This window comes from Trachurus trachurus, assembly GCF_905171665.1.
Source record: "Trachurus trachurus genome assembly, chromosome: 16".
NCBI classification, from domain to species: Eukaryota; Metazoa; Chordata; class Actinopteri; order Carangiformes; family Carangidae; genus Trachurus; species Trachurus trachurus.
Window position 1 is genome coordinate 22,258,569 of NC_139902.1, and position 16,806 is coordinate 22,275,374.

Consider the following 16,806-nt stretch of genomic DNA (forward strand, 5'->3'; position numbering starts at 1 on the left):
TTGGGGAGACCAGAAATAGAATGTTTTCTGATCATGCTAGTTAACATGTACTAGCTTTTCACAATAGGTGTTGCATTGTTTGGAGACAGCCTGTAGCTTTCCAGTAGCTAGTAGAAATTATCTTATATCACATAACTATCTTATTAGGGATTATATACAGTACACGAGGGAACGAGACACAGGTAGTGCAATCAAACACAGGTGAGACACATGAGGTAATCAAACGGACGGGAAACACTGACTGAGACACACAGGAAAAGAACTAGCTACAAAATAATACAGGAAATAACTACACCGAGAACATAACACTGAGACAAGACACCAGGACGCAGACCATGACAAAGGTTAGTATAGGCAGCCTTTATGAGGTTCATAATATTGGTCAGTATCATAATACAGTGTTATAGAAATTACAAAAAGATGTTCAATTGTTTACACAACCATTAGAGGAGCAGTCAAACTCATAATTATAAAATGATAATAACGATAAAGTTATTAAAAAACACATTGCTAATACAAACATTAAAAAGTAGCATCAGACAATACAGTCATCGTATGGTTGAAAAAAGAGTAAAATGAAATAAAACCTTGTGTCTGTATTTTCAATATCTTTTTATATAGATAAAAAGATATTGAAAATTAAATAGTGACAATAATTTTACCCTGTTATAACTCAGACATCGAGATTACAGGAGATTTTGTCTCAGTTAATCAACATCAGTGCAGACTGAGCTAGATAATGACCTCATCACCCACCGATGGCCTGTGTCCACCTGAGGAGAGCACAGTGCTGTCTGGAGAGGCTGAGCACAGAGTAGACCTACAGTCTCACTCCAAAAGCTTGCAGTTTTGAAAAAGGCCGGTTTTGCCCCACTGTGACAGAATCAGTCAGTTTCTTACAGCGTGTCAGTACATTTGACCTTTCATGTGGCAGATGTATCCAATGTAGAACTCACTGAGTAGTCTGAGCTGGAGATTGTGACCAGGTGTTTGATAGTTGATAGTCTCTTGTTGTTTTTACAGAACACCGTCATGTGTTTTTTTTACTCTCATGTTTCACCTTCCACCAGTTTCTGGCCTCACGCCTCAATGGGAAATTCTCTGTCAGGTTGTGTTTTCCTGTGGAAAAAGAAATAACTTATTAGTGAGATACTGGGCTACAGCTACCTCTACTTCAAAGTTTGTAAAATGCAACATAAAGAGGCAACATATCAAAAAAAAAAGAAAAAAAGATTATAACACAAGCTTAGAGCATAATTTACAAGATAAATGAGCATACTATAAAAAGTAGGTTCCCTACTATTCATAATGTAAAGACAAAGCCAAAGCATTAATAGAACAGCAACTAATGTACTGTATTATGGACATACACATACATATATACAGTACATATTTTAAAATTGGATTGTATGTTCAGAAAACGCACAGGTTTTCATTGAAAACATCTTGCAGTATCTTTTTGTGCATTTTTGATTATTCTCTGGCATTAGCCATTTTTAGACACCTGCTGCTCATTCCTGTGACTGAGTATGAACAAAGCAGCTGACAGCAGGTGGTTACAGTTTTACATACGATTCAGTTCCACTCTGCTGTATAACATCATGTTTTTCTATGGACTGTATGAAGGTGAATGAACATACTCATGTTTGGTGAGGGGGGCTTTGTCACAGGTGACCTCTTGACCTGTCAGACTTAAAGGGATAGTTCACCCAAAATTCAAATTTCCGTCTCTGTAGAAGCTCCCAGTGTTGCTCTGCTGGAATCTTGCGCGATTTGCGGAGCCGTGAACTGGGTGTCAATGCAAATCGCGTGAGATTTGGACGGACCAGGAAGAGCAGTGCTGGGAGCTTCCGCTACAAACAAGCTTAAAACATAGACTTATTTAATTTTTTTCAGAACAATTTCTCATGTTGGGGCTTCAATACAAGAGGGACATTACAGACGAGCACTATGGAGGTTGGATGTCTTTTGGTGTGTCTTTTTGGACGAAGAAAAGTGAACTCTGTTCGCAACCGTCATATGGACATGCAGTGCTGCGCCGAGCCCCGCTGTAACTCCGAGAAGGCACGGAGGACTCTGAAACCTCTACCAGCCCTTAGTCGACATGAGGGTGAGTAGATAATGAGTGAAGTTTGAATTTTGGGTGAACTATCCCTTTAACTTCTGCAATTACTTCCTCCAAGTCAGCCACTTGTCTGCTGGATCCCATCCCGACAAGACTACTTAAGGATGTCTTCCCCTTAGTTAACACTTCTATATTGAACCAAATCAATCTTTCCCTAGTCACAGGTTACGTGCTACAGGCCTTTAAGGTGGATGTCATTAACCCTTTACTTAAAAAACCTTCTCTTGACCCAGATGTATTAGCCAACTATAGGCCTATTCAACCTCCCCTACATCTCCAAGATCCTCGAGAAGGTTGTCCTGGAGCAGCTACATGAACATCTGCACAGTAACGAGCTCTTTGAAGCTTACCAATCTGGATTCAGAGAACACCATAGCACTGAAACAGCACTGGTCAATGTCTCTAATGATCTTCTTATAGCTTCAGACAGAGGTCTCGTCTCTGTACTTGTACTTTTGGACCTCAGTGCTGCATTCGACACCATCGACCACAGCATCCTGCTACAGAGACTAGACCATGAAATTGGGATTAAAGGACCTGCCCTAAAATGGTTTAAGTCATTCTTATCTGACATGTTTCAATTTGTCCATTCAGAGTACAGCAGAGTTACATATGTCGTACCACAGGGTTCAGTTTTAGGGCCAATTCTCTTCATTCTTTACATGCTCCCATCTCAACATATTTTTACATCCTTCCTGTTAAAATGGATTGACAGTACCTTTTCACAGGTAATTTGCTGACTATGTAGGGTTTGCAAGTGCAGACTATATTAAATGGTATCAACACGATCATGGATCCACAATGTAAAAAAAACAAACCCCATAATGTTGCACTGCTACTGGCTTTGCCTCTGGTACATGAGACATTTATTTTAATCACTTTTAAACGTAATATATTCGTTTTATACACAGTTCTCTGTAGTTTTCTACCTGTTGGAGGGCCGCGTAGCCACGTGACGAGGAAATAAAATAGACTCGGCGCGAAAAAGAAGAGAAACGCTGCGCGACGGCCGCTGCAGTGCGCGTCGCTCACATGGCGGGTGGAGGAGCTTCCATTGACTGAATGGGCGCGAGCTGCTGCGGCTGTCGCGCGACGTACGTTTCGCGTCGCGGCCGTTCCCAGTGTATTTCAGCCGTTACTGTCCTACCTGAGCACTCCGCTCCCAGAATGCAGGTCTGTTAGTGACTCCCAGTATCTCTAAAAACAGACTGGGAGGTAGAGCCTTCAGTTACCGGGCTCCTTTACTGTGGAACCAGCTCTCTCCATGGGTCAAAGAGGCAGACACTCTAACTACATTTAAGTCTAGACTTAAGACCTTCCTTTATGACAGGGCTTTTAGTTACCTGGTTCAGGTAGCTCTGAACCATTTTATAGCTACGCTGCTACAGTATAGGCTTAGACTGCTGGGGACACATCTGGTTACACAGAGCCCTCTTCTTTCTCCTCCTCTCCTGTCCGCACATTTTGAACTGTCATTATCATTATCTGTTGCACTTTGTAGTTTGGCCTTGGTGTCTCGCACTCTCTCTGTGTTTCCACAGATCCACCGGAGCTCCATCTCTCTGCACCAGCCGCCGCCTGCATCACATTTTGGTGTGAACGCACAGTTATGATGCTATGTGAAGCCCTTTGAGACAAACTGTTTGTAAAAACGGGCTATACAAATAAATTTGCCTTGCCTTGCCTCTTTGAGTTGCCCTCCCTCCTTAGTGACTGTCTGTTGCATACTGCCTCTAGGAGTGGATATACCCTTCAGCGTCACATCTCTGCAGCCAGGGCACACGACAGGGCTTAAATTACAGTGATGACAATCTGCTGACATTCACAGTGGTTTGTGCACATTGACAGGCCGTGGAACACTGTTTTTCACCATCACATTTACTTACCCATTATTCATTCCCACTCCGTCATCAAGCATTTTGAGGCCTGGAACTTTCTCCAAAGATTTTCACCCAGATGGACATTAGAAGGCCGCAGCGATTTCTGTAGCAGCAGGTGGCATCTACCACCAAGAACACCACCACGAAGATCACGATGATAATGCCAAACATGCAGCCTTTGGTGCAGCTCGCTTTGAGGAGAGATGACAAAGTCTAGATGAACAAACTGAATATATGACAAACCCCTTTAATACTAAAGGTATATTGTGTAAGAATTACTCCCATCTAGCAGTGCGGTTGTAGATCACAAGCAACTCAGTCGTATTTTTCATGCTGCATTCACGTGAAATCGGTTAGATGGCAGACGGACAACAGCCACTGCAGGTAGCGGCTTAAACAAGCCTTTATGTAAACAAGTGGCCCGTCAGCACGAGGCAAAACAATACACGTGACAATATGTTGTCATGGCGATGTCGTATTGTTGACCTGACCCACGTTTTACCGGCTTTCTCTCACTGGACTTCTGTGACTAAAATGACATCTGGTTTGTTACCGATGCCCGTTTTTCCGACTGCACCTGAATGCAGCATTCTTGTGCAGTCCTCACAGTCCTCACTGCGTTACCGCGGTGACTTTTCACAGATGCCACCTCGACCTGAGCCGACAGCTCCGGTGTCTCCGGTGAGTTTCCGCGGTTTCCTACCGTCACGGTGCCACTGAACGTAAAAACATGGCGACACCACATGGCAGCCACCACCGAGCTTACCCGCTCCATGTATATATGAATGATATGAACAGCAAATTCAAAGCTTGCCGGAACACTTCAGTTTGTTGATGGGGGTAATTATTAATGAATGAAAAACGTAGGCCTACTTTTGAACGAAATAATCGATTTTCGTGAATAGATAACAGGAGAACTTACACAACGTACCTTTTAGAGTAAATATTGTTTATGTGTAAGTAATAGATTAGAGCTAAATTAGAGCTTTTGTATCAATCCTTTCAGTTGTTTATGGCAAACTAGAAGCTGAGACACATTTTCTAGTTGATCCACTGAAGCATGTGGTGGCAGCCAGACGTTGGAGGCTACGTACCAGGTTGGTCTGCGATGGTGAATTTCAACGTGGCGGGGATAGAAGAACCATTATAATTGACAGCTATGACTTCCAGTTGATAGTCGGAGCCATAGGGCAAGTCTTTGAGGGTGACAGAATCAGCATCGGACGGCAGCTGCATCTCATCCCACTGAGCCCCCTCTTTGTCCTGGTTAAAGAGAGCAGAGAAGAGGGAGTTGGGAGTATTTCCTCTTTCCATGTGAGAGCGTAAGGGCAGAGAAAGTTACTTACCTGTTTGTATCGTAGTTTGAAGTGAAGCAGAGGTACTCCTCCGTCATCCAACTGACTAAGAGGGGCATAAAAGGTGTTGCCCTCGATTTTTATCTTATAAGACGACAAAACTGGACTGTCAGGTTCACCTACAGGCAGGAAATAGGGAGAAGATGATCACAGGTTTGAACTAAATATTTAAACTTAATCATGAATACAAATTAATACACCTAATATCATTATTTATCTACAATGACTTATCTAGGCTTGACAACTTGTTATTTCATGTCTGTTACCTCCTGATTGAGAGTAGATTACAAGGTGTCATCAGCAGCATCAGTGACCATCAGGCAGCAGATGATGAAGTCATGGAAATGTTACGATGACGATTGCATGAGAGATGAACGATAAAAATCAGAGATAGCAGAAATAAAGATACAGAGGTGAACATGCCAAACCAACACATCTTTAAACATTCATGCAGATGTATAAATGCACAAATGTGTACATGCATGCACGTACTGAAAATATTGTTACATCTTAGATAAAATGTGAATTCAAAGAATGCCGTCACTCTTTGTTGCTAATGACTTGGAAGCAATTTACACACTTACGGATTCCCTGGGTGCGAACTGTGTTTGTGTTAGAGAACTGTCCCACTCCTACTTCATTCGAGGCAGCCAAACGCACCATGTAGACTGTGTACGGCTTGAGGGCGGTGATAGCAAGGGGATCTACACAATAAAACATACAAAAGACACATAACCTGATGTATTAACAGTTTGATATCTAAGCAGTGTAAGGACCAACAATCCATAAACTGATTTTTTTCATCAACCTCAACGCTGCGATGAAGAGCAGAAGATCTACCTGAAGCTGGTACTGTGACCTCCTCCCATCGGTCTGTCTCTCTTTGTCTCCACTGCAGGACAAAACTTGTGATGTCTGTTCCCCCACTGACGGGTGGGACCTTGAGGGAGAAGAAGACTGACGTCGGTCCAGGTGAGACTGTCAGGTAGTGCGGTGGACCAGGGTTGGCTGTGGGTCACATGGCAGGGAGGAGGATTGAAGAAGGAAAAACTAAAGTTAGAAAATATCAAAGGAACATGTATGAAATACAAATGTGGACATGAAGTCTTACTGTAGATGGCGACATCTCTGGATGCATTTCTATTGGTGCTAACAGCCATGCAGGAATACAGTCCACCATCAGAGGGCATTATTTCATCTATCACCAACACACCATCCGTCACATGGACACGACCAGCAGAGTCCTGACAGAGACAAATCAAACATCAGAAATGCAGCACATATAGATCTTTGTCATCATTATCATCATCTCATGTCAATGTATAATGAGTTTTGTTGTAAACGCAAACACCTCAGCTATGACAGGCAAAAAGAAGCAATATTTTGAATTTACATTTTCAGTCTTGGTTCCTGAAGGTGAATATGTATAGATGAGTTTCTGTGTGTACGCATCCATGCAAACACTCATACCATTGTGTGTCCATTGTGCTTGTTGAGCCAGTACAGCTCAGGCTGAGGATGGCCGGAGACGTTACAGGACACAGATACACTCTGCCCCGTTGACACATTTAGCTTCTCTGCCGACACAAACACCTGTGGGATCTCTGAAATGAAACATGTCAGATATATTAGCAGTAATCACCTCAGCAAAATTCAAAGGAAAGTAACTAAGTCCACTATAGTACAAAAAGATGAAGGAGCAATTTAAAGTGATATCAAGCTGAACCAACCAAAGACATCAAGCATGATGGTAGCACTGTCCTCAGATATCTTGTTGGCGGCGGTACAGACATATTCCCCATAATCGCCTTTGTTGACAGAGTGTATAATCAACTCGCTGCGGTCTGAGTTGTACTGATGGCGTGAAGGGTCAAATGGCGCCGGCCTAAGAGCAGAAAGAAAAAGACAAGTGATGGTGCACAACACTGACAAAACAGAAGGGTAAACTTCTTTGTTTCTTTGAGAGAGAAGCGCCAACATCTTTATTATCAACACAGTGTTTAAAATCAGGTCTTACAAGGTCCAGGTGATGTTGGGTTGTGGATGACCATCAGCTGAACAAACCAAGGAAACGTTGTTCTCTGATCCAGCAGTCACTTTTTTCACCTCTTCCCTCAGCTTCACTGTCGGAGGAGCTGCAGGGGGATTCAGATTTACTGACATGTAAATATGTTAACACAACACAACAGAAGGATTGATTCATAGGGAGTGTACTATCAGTGAACTAATCCCTTAATAAAAACAGATAATCCATCAATACTGTAGTGTATTGGAGTACCATAAGTGTAATACTCAGTTTGGTCTATAGGTGGCACTGTAGCTGTATTGTATTGTTTAACTGTGCTGGTGTTGAGACCACAGAATAAAGACAGCGGTAGACTGACAAAACATGGCTTCGTCCACTTCATATATTACATGGTGTCAGAGTGAAACCTGAAAGAAAGAAAAAGGAAGAAAATGGAGCAGATGAAACCGCCGACCTCACTAAGTCTAGAAGGAAATCTAGCGGAAAATTGGAGGGTCTGGATCCAGAGATTTGAACTTTTCCTTGTTGCCAGCGGAATTGGTGAAAAGTCCGACGCAGTGAAAAGAGCCACGTTCCTGCATGTGGCCGGGGACGAAGCAATTAAGGTATTTAACACGTTTGACTTCGATGAGGACGTCGATGATTACGACGTGTTGAAAGAGCTGTTCCGCCGACATTGTGAGCCAAGGAAAAATGTGACATATTTGAGACACCTGTTCTTCACACGAGTGCAAGGAAAATCAGAAACTGTTGATGCATATGTGACTGATTTAAAGAGTAAAGCAAGAGATTGTGAGTTTGAGCATCTTACCGACTCACTGATTCGGGATAGAATCGTGTGTGGAATCACGGATGATCAAGTCAGAGGACGACTACTGAGAGAACCTGACCTCACGCTACACAAAGCAATAGACATTTGTAGAGCCAGTGAGTTAAGCCGGAGTCAGCTCAAAAGTCTACATGAGGAGGTTGAAATTCCTGTTCATAAAGTCACCAAGCAAAAACAACATGATAAAAAGAAAGATAATGGTGCTACATCACAGAGCACAAAGATGAGAAATCAAGGAAACTGCACCAGATGTGGCTACAGGCATGAGCCGAGGAAGTGCCCTGCCTACGGACAAGTGTGCAAAGCCTGCCATAGAAAAAATCATTATGCAAAAATGTGCAACTCACGAAGACACACAGACAACCATAAAGTGCAACAAATAAACAAGGCAGAGGCAGATGACCAAGAATTCTTTATTGGCTCAATCCAAGCAGAAACACATGACCACCCAGTCTCGCAGATTAATACTGTGGATGCAAAGAAAGAAAAGTGGCATGAAAATCTGATTGTCAACAAGAACGTTTTGAAAGTCAGACTGGATACGGGAGCTGATTGTAACGTCATTTCCATGAGTGACCTCAGAAAGTTGAGAATGGACAAAAAGGTGAGCAAATCTCACTCCAAGCTTGTTGCTTATGCAGGCCACCGTATTCAAGCTAAAGGAAAAATCATGTTGACATGTCAGTACAAAGATAAAAACTATGATGTTGAGTTTGAAGTAATAAAGAACAAGGCACCTGCAATTCTGGGAGGAGAGTCATGTGAGGAAATGGGTCTTGTCAAGAGACTGCATGTGCTTAAAACAGAGAGTGACATTCTTGGTGAATTTGAAGATCTATTCACTGGATTAGGCTGCGTACCGGGAGTATACCACATTAAGACAGATCCAGAAGTCACTCCAGTTGTTCATGCACCCAGGAGAGTGCCTGTCGCGCTGAAAGACAAAATTGAAACAGAGCTGAAAAGAATGGAAAGCTTAGGTGTGATAACCAAACAAACAGAACCCACAGATTGGGTAAATAGTATGGTGACTGTAACAAAACCTAACAAAGTTCGGATCTGCATTGACCCACAAGATCTGAATACTGCCATTAAACGAGAACATCACCCACTGCGCACAATAGAAGAAGTGGTAGCTGAAATGCCAAAAGCCAAATTCTTTTCAGTTTTGGATGCAAATCATGGATTTTGGCAAATCCAGCTAGACGAAGAAAGCTCTCACCTGTGTACATTCAACACACCATTTGGAAGATATCGATTTAGAAGACTTCCATTTGGTATATCATCAGCACCTGAAGTGTTCCAGAGGTGCATAGCCAGACACCTAGAAGGGCTAGAGGGTGTAGTCAATGTTATAGATGACATCCTAGTGTGGGGAGAGAGCATAGAGCAGCATGACCGTCGTTTGAGGCAACTGCTGGAACGCCTCCGAAGCATTAATCTGAAACTGAACAGAAGTAAGTGTAAGATAAGAATGACTGAAATCACTTACATTGGACATGTACTCAGTGAGCAGGGACTCAAGCCTGATCCTGAAAAGATCAGAGCCATTCAAGACATGCCTGCACCAGAGGATAAAGCCGCGCTCCAGAGGTTCACTGGGTTACTACAATACCTCTCTAAGTTCATCCCCAACCTCTCGGACATAAGTGCCCCTCTGAGGAAGCTGGACGGAAACGTGGAATGGCACTGGGGGACAGAACAACAACAAAGTTTTGACAAACTAAAACTTCTCGTCAGCCAAGCACCAGTACTCAAGTATTATGATGTCGACAAGCCAGTTACATTATCTGTTGATGCAAGCTCTGAGGGCCTAGGAGCAGTGCTACTTCAAGAAGGGCAGCCAGTAGCATATGGCTCCAGGGCATTAACTGACTGTCAAAAACGTTATGCCCAAATCGAGAAAGAATTGCTTGCAATAGTGTTCGGCTGCGAGAAGTTCCATCAATATCTATATGGACGACATGTCCATGTAGAAAGTGATCATAAGCCACTGGAGGTGATATTCAAAAAATCACTCCTCAGCGCCCCAGCCAGACTGCAAAGAATGCTCATGAGGCTACAAAAGTACAGTCTTGAGGTCAAGTACAAACCAGGCAAGGAGATGCATATCGCTGATGCTCTAAGCAGAGTGTTTCTGAAAGAACACAATGAGAAACTCCTTGATGAAGAACTGGAAGTCAACTGTGTCAACCACCAACTCCCAGTAACAGAGGAAAAATTGCAGGAGTTCAGAAAAGCAACGGCAGAAGATGTTGAGTTGGGACTGGTCGCAAATGCAGTTCAGAAAGGATGGCCAGAAAAACAGAGTCAACTTCCAGACAAAATCAAACAGTACTGGACATTTAGAGAAGAACTGGCTTATGTGGATGGACTCATATTCAAGAACTCAAGGTTGGTAGTACCACACACACTGAGAAGTGAAATGCTCAGAAAAATCCACGAGTCACACATGGGTATGGTAAAGTGTAAGGAGAGAGCCCGTGATGTACTGTACTGGCCGGGCATGGCCAAACAGATAGAGGAAGTTGTGGCTCATTGTGCTGTATGTAACACACACAAGAACAATAATTCCAAAGAGCCACTAATGTCACATCCAGTGCCTGAGAGAGCATGGTCAAAGATAGGTGTGGATTTGTTTCACTTCAATGATGCAGAGTTTTTACTGTGTGTGGATTATTTTTCAAAGTTTCCAGAGATTGTCAAACTGAATGGAACCTCAAGCAAACATATCATCATCGGACTCAAGTCTATATTTGCGAGGCATGGTGTGCCGGATGAGTTATTCTCAGACAATGGGAGACAGCTGGTGAGCCAGGAGATGGTGGACTTCAGCGCAGAGTGGGGTTTCAAACACACCACCTCCAGTCCGACTTTCCCGCAGTCAAATGGGCAAGTTGAGAGGGCTGTCCAAACGGTCAAGAACCTGCTGAGAAAAGCACAGGACAGCGCTGGTGACCCATACTTCGCCCTGCTGGAGTACCGGAATACACCACTGAGCGGGGTTGGTCTCTCACCTGCTCAAATGCTCATGGGGAGAAGGCTCAAGTCAAAGTTACCAGTGACAAAGACATTGTTGCAGCCGGCTCTCTACAAAAATGCCAGGAGCGACCTTGTGAATAGACAGCAGAGACAGAAACAATACTTTGACCAAGGCGCCAGGACACTGTCTGATCTCCGAGATGGTGAAAATGTGAGGATCAGACAAGGCAGCAAGTGGGAACCAGCCACTGTGATAAAGAAACACAACCTGCCGAGATCCTACATAGTTAAAACTCCAAGTGGACAAGTGTACAGGAGGAATCGCAGACACTTGCTCAAAACTAAAGAGACTTCATTTCCAGGGACTGTTGACACTCCATCAGAGTACCCATGTCATGTGGAACAAGACACTTTGCCAAGTGTTGATCCACCTGGTCCTACTCCAGACTGTTCCACTGTACCACCGAGTCCAAAAGTGGTGACTGACAATACTGTGTGTACAAACAGCCCTGTGACAACAACACGCTGTGGAAGGCCTGTAAGAGTGCCGCAGCGTTATCTGGTATAACCAGAACAGGCTGATTTAAGGACTGTTATGGGTTTAGTTCAAGGTTTGATTAAAGAATTGTGAAAAAAAAATTAATAATAATAATAATACACACAGTGGTTGGTGTTAGTGTTACACATTGAGCTGTTGTGTACCGAGTGTAATCTTTTACATTTCAGTCATGACTTTAAGGTACATGTTTTGTTAAACCTGAAATTCATATAGTTCAGTTAAGTCAATTGTTTTCTGATGTGTATGTACATGTGCAGACTTATCTGATCAGTAATATCAGATGGCATTTTGGTTGGTTAATTAAGTCTATTCAGGACTACAGTGTGTTTGTTACAGTGCTTTTGTTAAACGTGGTTGGAGACAATATATCACATGTGTTTCATAACTGTTATGCCAATATTCTGCATAGAAACAGAAAAAAAAAACAATCTTGAAAAAAGGAGATGTAGTGTATTGGAGTACCATAAGTGTAATACTCAGTTTGGTCTATAGGTGGCACTGTAGCTGTATTGTATTGTTTAACTGTGCTGGTGTTGAGACCACAGAATAAAGACAGCGGTAGACTGACAAAACATGGCTTCGTCCACTTCATATATTACAAATACAATCTGGATTTGAGTTACTCACCATTGACAACAACAGAAACCTTGAGGTCTTGAGAGATGGCCCTATCTTTGATGTGGGCTTGGCACACATACAGTCCAGCATCCTCTCTGTTCACTTTTTCAAAATGCAGTGTGTTGTCAGAGAGCTGCCGCACACGTTCTCCCTCTGAAGTAAGAGAAAGCATCACATGGACAGCAAAGTATTTAGCTCAATAAATACTTAATCTAAAACAGAATAATAAACATCCTGTGTTACTGTAAAGGAGGCCTCAGGTCTATTTTCATTGTGGGTTTGCATTGAATGTATCAGGACAAGTGCTGACTTTCCCCCCAAAACCGTATCAAGCAAATTACTCGGCCAAGAAACAAGTACTAAACACAATTTTGACATTATGAGGACATAAAAGTTGTTTTGCAAAAGGTGCTTTTTCATGTTCAGCAGATATGGAGCAACATTATGAATCTAATCTCAATATTCAAGGTCCAAGTCAAATGTTCACTCCCACATCACACACAACTGGACACACCACCTTTGTGTATCAGTATATTTTTCATTACCAGACAAACCTTTACCTAGTGTAAACCTTAATCCTGTTAGTTACCTCGTTCATTATAGACCAATGAAACTCCTGAGACAATATTTCGTGAGGGGTCTTATCTAACAATCTCTGAATTAAAATCGATCACACTGAACTTGTCAATGTCATGAATATTGTCATTCACACAACAATCACACTTTGACCTCACAACCTCTGTAATGCCCTGGGTGTTGGTCCTACCAGTAGAAGGGATTTCTTTGGTGCCCCTAAACCACTGAACTTCCACCTCTGGCTTTCCTGTCGCCACGCATGTCACCGTCGCCTTTGTTCCCGCCAGTAATTCATGGTAGGTTTTGGTGTCTCCAAATGATGGACCCTCTGATGAAGAGAAGTAGGATGAGAGTGACTGGGATATCTACATTCACTGCTATAAAGCAACTAAGGAGTTATATCACCATGAGTGAGGTTTTACATCAACATGTGAAAAACATCATGAAAATTAAATTTAAAAAAAATCTGAACATTTTCTTCATGTCGAATGAGGTATGAAAACACCAACAATATGACTGATTAATGGAGTATGTGAGTGTGTATGCAGCCTCTTGTCACATACCATAAACATACATATGTACTTCCGCCTGCTCTTCGCGGCCAGTGCTGTCGTCTTCACATGTACAGGTGTATATGCCGGCATCTTCTAATGTGGCCGCCCCAATAGTCAATTTAGAGGTTTTCTCATCTATTTTTGACACATTGACCTCATCACTAATGTCTTCACCATCCTTCTGCCATGTCATAGTTCCATCTGCTCCAGCTACGACGTGAGAGAATGAGAGAGGGAGGAAAGGAGAGAGTGAATGTAAAAGTAAAGACTTGTTGTTTTAAAACAGTTGTTCAAAGTGCCATGTGTTAATCACATAGATTTAATAGATATCAAATGAAACAGAAGTGACTCACCTTTACACAACAATAAGATCGGGCTTCCAACACGCACATCTTGGGTAGTGGTAATGAGCTGGAGCTTTGCATCTAGAGGAAGAGAGCAGTTTAGGTTGTGTTGTGTATCTCTTTCTCCTTTTTTTAAAAAATTAAAACAAAACAAAAAAAAAACACATGAGACAGAGATGCCAGTCACAGAAAAACTTGCCCATGTGCTGAAACACATGTACAGTAGGCTACAACACTATTTCTCACATTTCTACCTGGAAAACAACATCTCACAGTTCCCACAGCAGACAGGTTTTTATCTTGTTAATATCATTTCCTTGTTTATCATGCTTTTAACTTATTTCATAAAATCCTGTCCATCATCAAAACAGTCAAATTATTCAGTTATTTCATGCTCACACTAGTAGCTTTCTTTTGTCATCAAACAAACCATTACAAGTCTTACCTGTGCCATCCATCTGCAGCAGCAGCAGTAGCAGCAGCAGCGAAGCCAGTTTCAGGAGAGCTGATTGGTTCGTCATGTTCACCTGGCAGCAGGTTACCAATCCCATAAAACTTCAAATCTGAACTCTGTAGTTTCTCTGTTGAGTCTCAGTGTGTTTATGGCACTCAAGAGTGATATACTTAACAAAAGCAACTAAAACAACAGGGACATTTCAAAGACCTCCAACCAAGGAAATGTGACAGGAAAGAGAGAGAGAGAGAATGTGACAGGAAGGAGACAGAGAGAGAGAGACCTTGGGAGAAACCGATGACGCGACATGAATGACCTCAGAGATGCTGAAAAATTAAATGAGAAATAGGAAAGTTGGGGACTGAGAGAAGTACTGAAATACTCCCAGTCGTTCCAGTCGTGGTAAACAAGTTTTTTTGGACACCACCGTCACTTTGCCGACGGGTGAGAAACTGAAAGCTGGATGTCACGGTTTTCCCCTCCTTTTACACACTGGACCTTTAAAAATATATACCGTCAAAGAAAGCGTTATATTCTACACCGCAAACGTGAACAGGCTCAAAGTAGTTTTACAGTAGTTTCTCTGTTCTTCAAGTACCCAGCCGGCTAGAGCACAACAACATTTTCTTCTATTTTCTCAATTTATATTTATTCAAACTGGAGGAAAACCATTGAGTCTCTCTGAGAGGTATGTATTTTCATCTGGAACCAGTCAGGCTTATTGAATTCTTCATTTTCCTTTTTCTTTTTTAGGGTCCGGGCAGCGCAGTTGCCAGGACACTATTGTATTCCTAGGAATTCTTCTTCTTCTTCTTTCTTCTTCTTCCGAGGAAGTCATACTTCCCATGGGCGAAAACTCACCAAACTCTACAGAAACATCCAACCCCATGCAAGATTTACTCAACTCCAAGGACATGTGCCCCCCCCTCCTAGGGGGGGCACAATAAGCGTTTAAATTTAAAAACTTAAAAAATTCCTATACCAAACCATATGCTACAGTGTTGAAACTTCACCACAATGTAGCCTCAATACTGCTGAAACTTTTGTCCACTTAAACTTATTACAAATTATGAAGTCCATCACTCACTTTTTCAATAACTGTAAAACTTTTAAAATGTATCTCCTCCCACAATTTTTGCTCAATTGTCACCAAACTTGCTACAGAGCATCTCCAGACCGTTCTCCACAAAACTTGTTTCTCGGATTTTTGATTAAGCAAAAATTGAGCCTATACAGTGCATGAAAACCTATGACTGTAAACACTACTGTAAACATATACTATCATCCAATTCCTGCTAAATACATTTTCAATCTTCCTGAAAATAATTGAGAATATTTTGGAGTCATGGTTGATGAAGTTTGGCAAATATCAGAATTTTATCTCAAAAACTGAATTTTTGAGAACATTTTGAATTCTGCTCTCATGGGAACAACTGGAGTCAATGTAAGAGTGACATTTTTAAACATCACATTTTATCTTGTTAAAGGAGCATTATTGCAAATCCAAATTCTTAATTCGGCCACTAGATGGAGCCAGGCGGAGCTTATCAGATATAAACAAGTGGGCAGCTGTCAGAGAGAGAGAGCAGCCTCGTTTAGTCCCCCCCCCCCCCCCCCCCCCCCCCTCCTCCTCCCTCACCAGGCTGAATGAACGTGCAGTCGTGGGAAAAAGAAAACTCGCTAGTGGAAGCGGCAGCTCTACGTCGCGCACAACCACAACAACTACAACAACAGCAACTGCAACTTCCTCCTCCTTAATAACGCTGAGAGGACAGCTGAAGAAAGACACGGGACGTGGAGACAAAGTGTTCTACCGAGCGATTCAGTGACTGTAAGCAGCCTGACGTCTGCTACATTACAATTTACTGTTGCATTTTTCCGGTTTGGAGGTCGGATTTGCGAGTTCCGAGTGCAATTGAACGCAGCAAGCACCGGGCCGGCTTGGATCATAACAAAGACAAATTCTGCATTTGCCCCACGGACACTATACTGATGGCGATTTTTTTTGTAAATTTAGTTATGGCTCCCCCCGACCCATCTTTTGCATATTTCAGCTTATTTTATGCTATTACTGCTGTATTTGCGATAATGCTCCTTTAAGCAAAACTTATTATTAAAAACAAATCACCAACATTTCCATGCTGTCTAGATGCAATTTATGTATTATCAGATTTTTGTTTAGATATTAGAATTTGTGACATTTTGACCATTTTTGAAATCTGCCTTTACAACAGCTGCCCGGACACTGACTCCCTGAGTCTATTTGAGAAGACACACACCATGTCTCACTTCCAGATAATTAGCTCACTGAGTTAAGCGCTGGTTTGTGGTGCGAGGGGATGTGGGTTCAAGACCCAGCAAGGGTGATGATGATAATGACACGTCAAAATGCTAGATGTCCTCATGGTGACATCACAGCAAGCCTCTAAATTGAAAAAACAAAACAAATAGCTTGGACCGGACCATGGGCGAAAGCTCACTAAATTTTGCACAAAGGTCCAGTG

The 16,806-nt window shown here is 42.3% G+C and overlaps 1 pseudogene across 1 annotated transcript; it reads right to left on the reverse strand.

Moving 5' to 3' along the window:
• Positions 1-748: 748 nt before the first annotated feature.
• On the reverse strand, positions 749-14,369 carry LOC310999758 (neural cell adhesion molecule 1-like; annotated as a pseudogene). The gene is made up of 16 exons: positions 14,294-14,369; positions 13,514-13,714; positions 13,141-13,278; positions 12,384-12,527; positions 7,378-7,495; positions 7,091-7,245; positions 6,831-6,964; positions 6,472-6,604; positions 6,201-6,368; positions 5,945-6,064; positions 5,352-5,479; positions 5,100-5,268; positions 4,012-4,196; positions 3,810-3,891; positions 1,641-1,675; positions 749-773 (listed from the first exon to the last, which is right to left on the reverse strand). The product of its transcript is annotated as a neural cell adhesion molecule 1-like (transcript).
• Between the last annotated feature and the right edge of the window lie 2,437 nt (positions 14,370-16,806).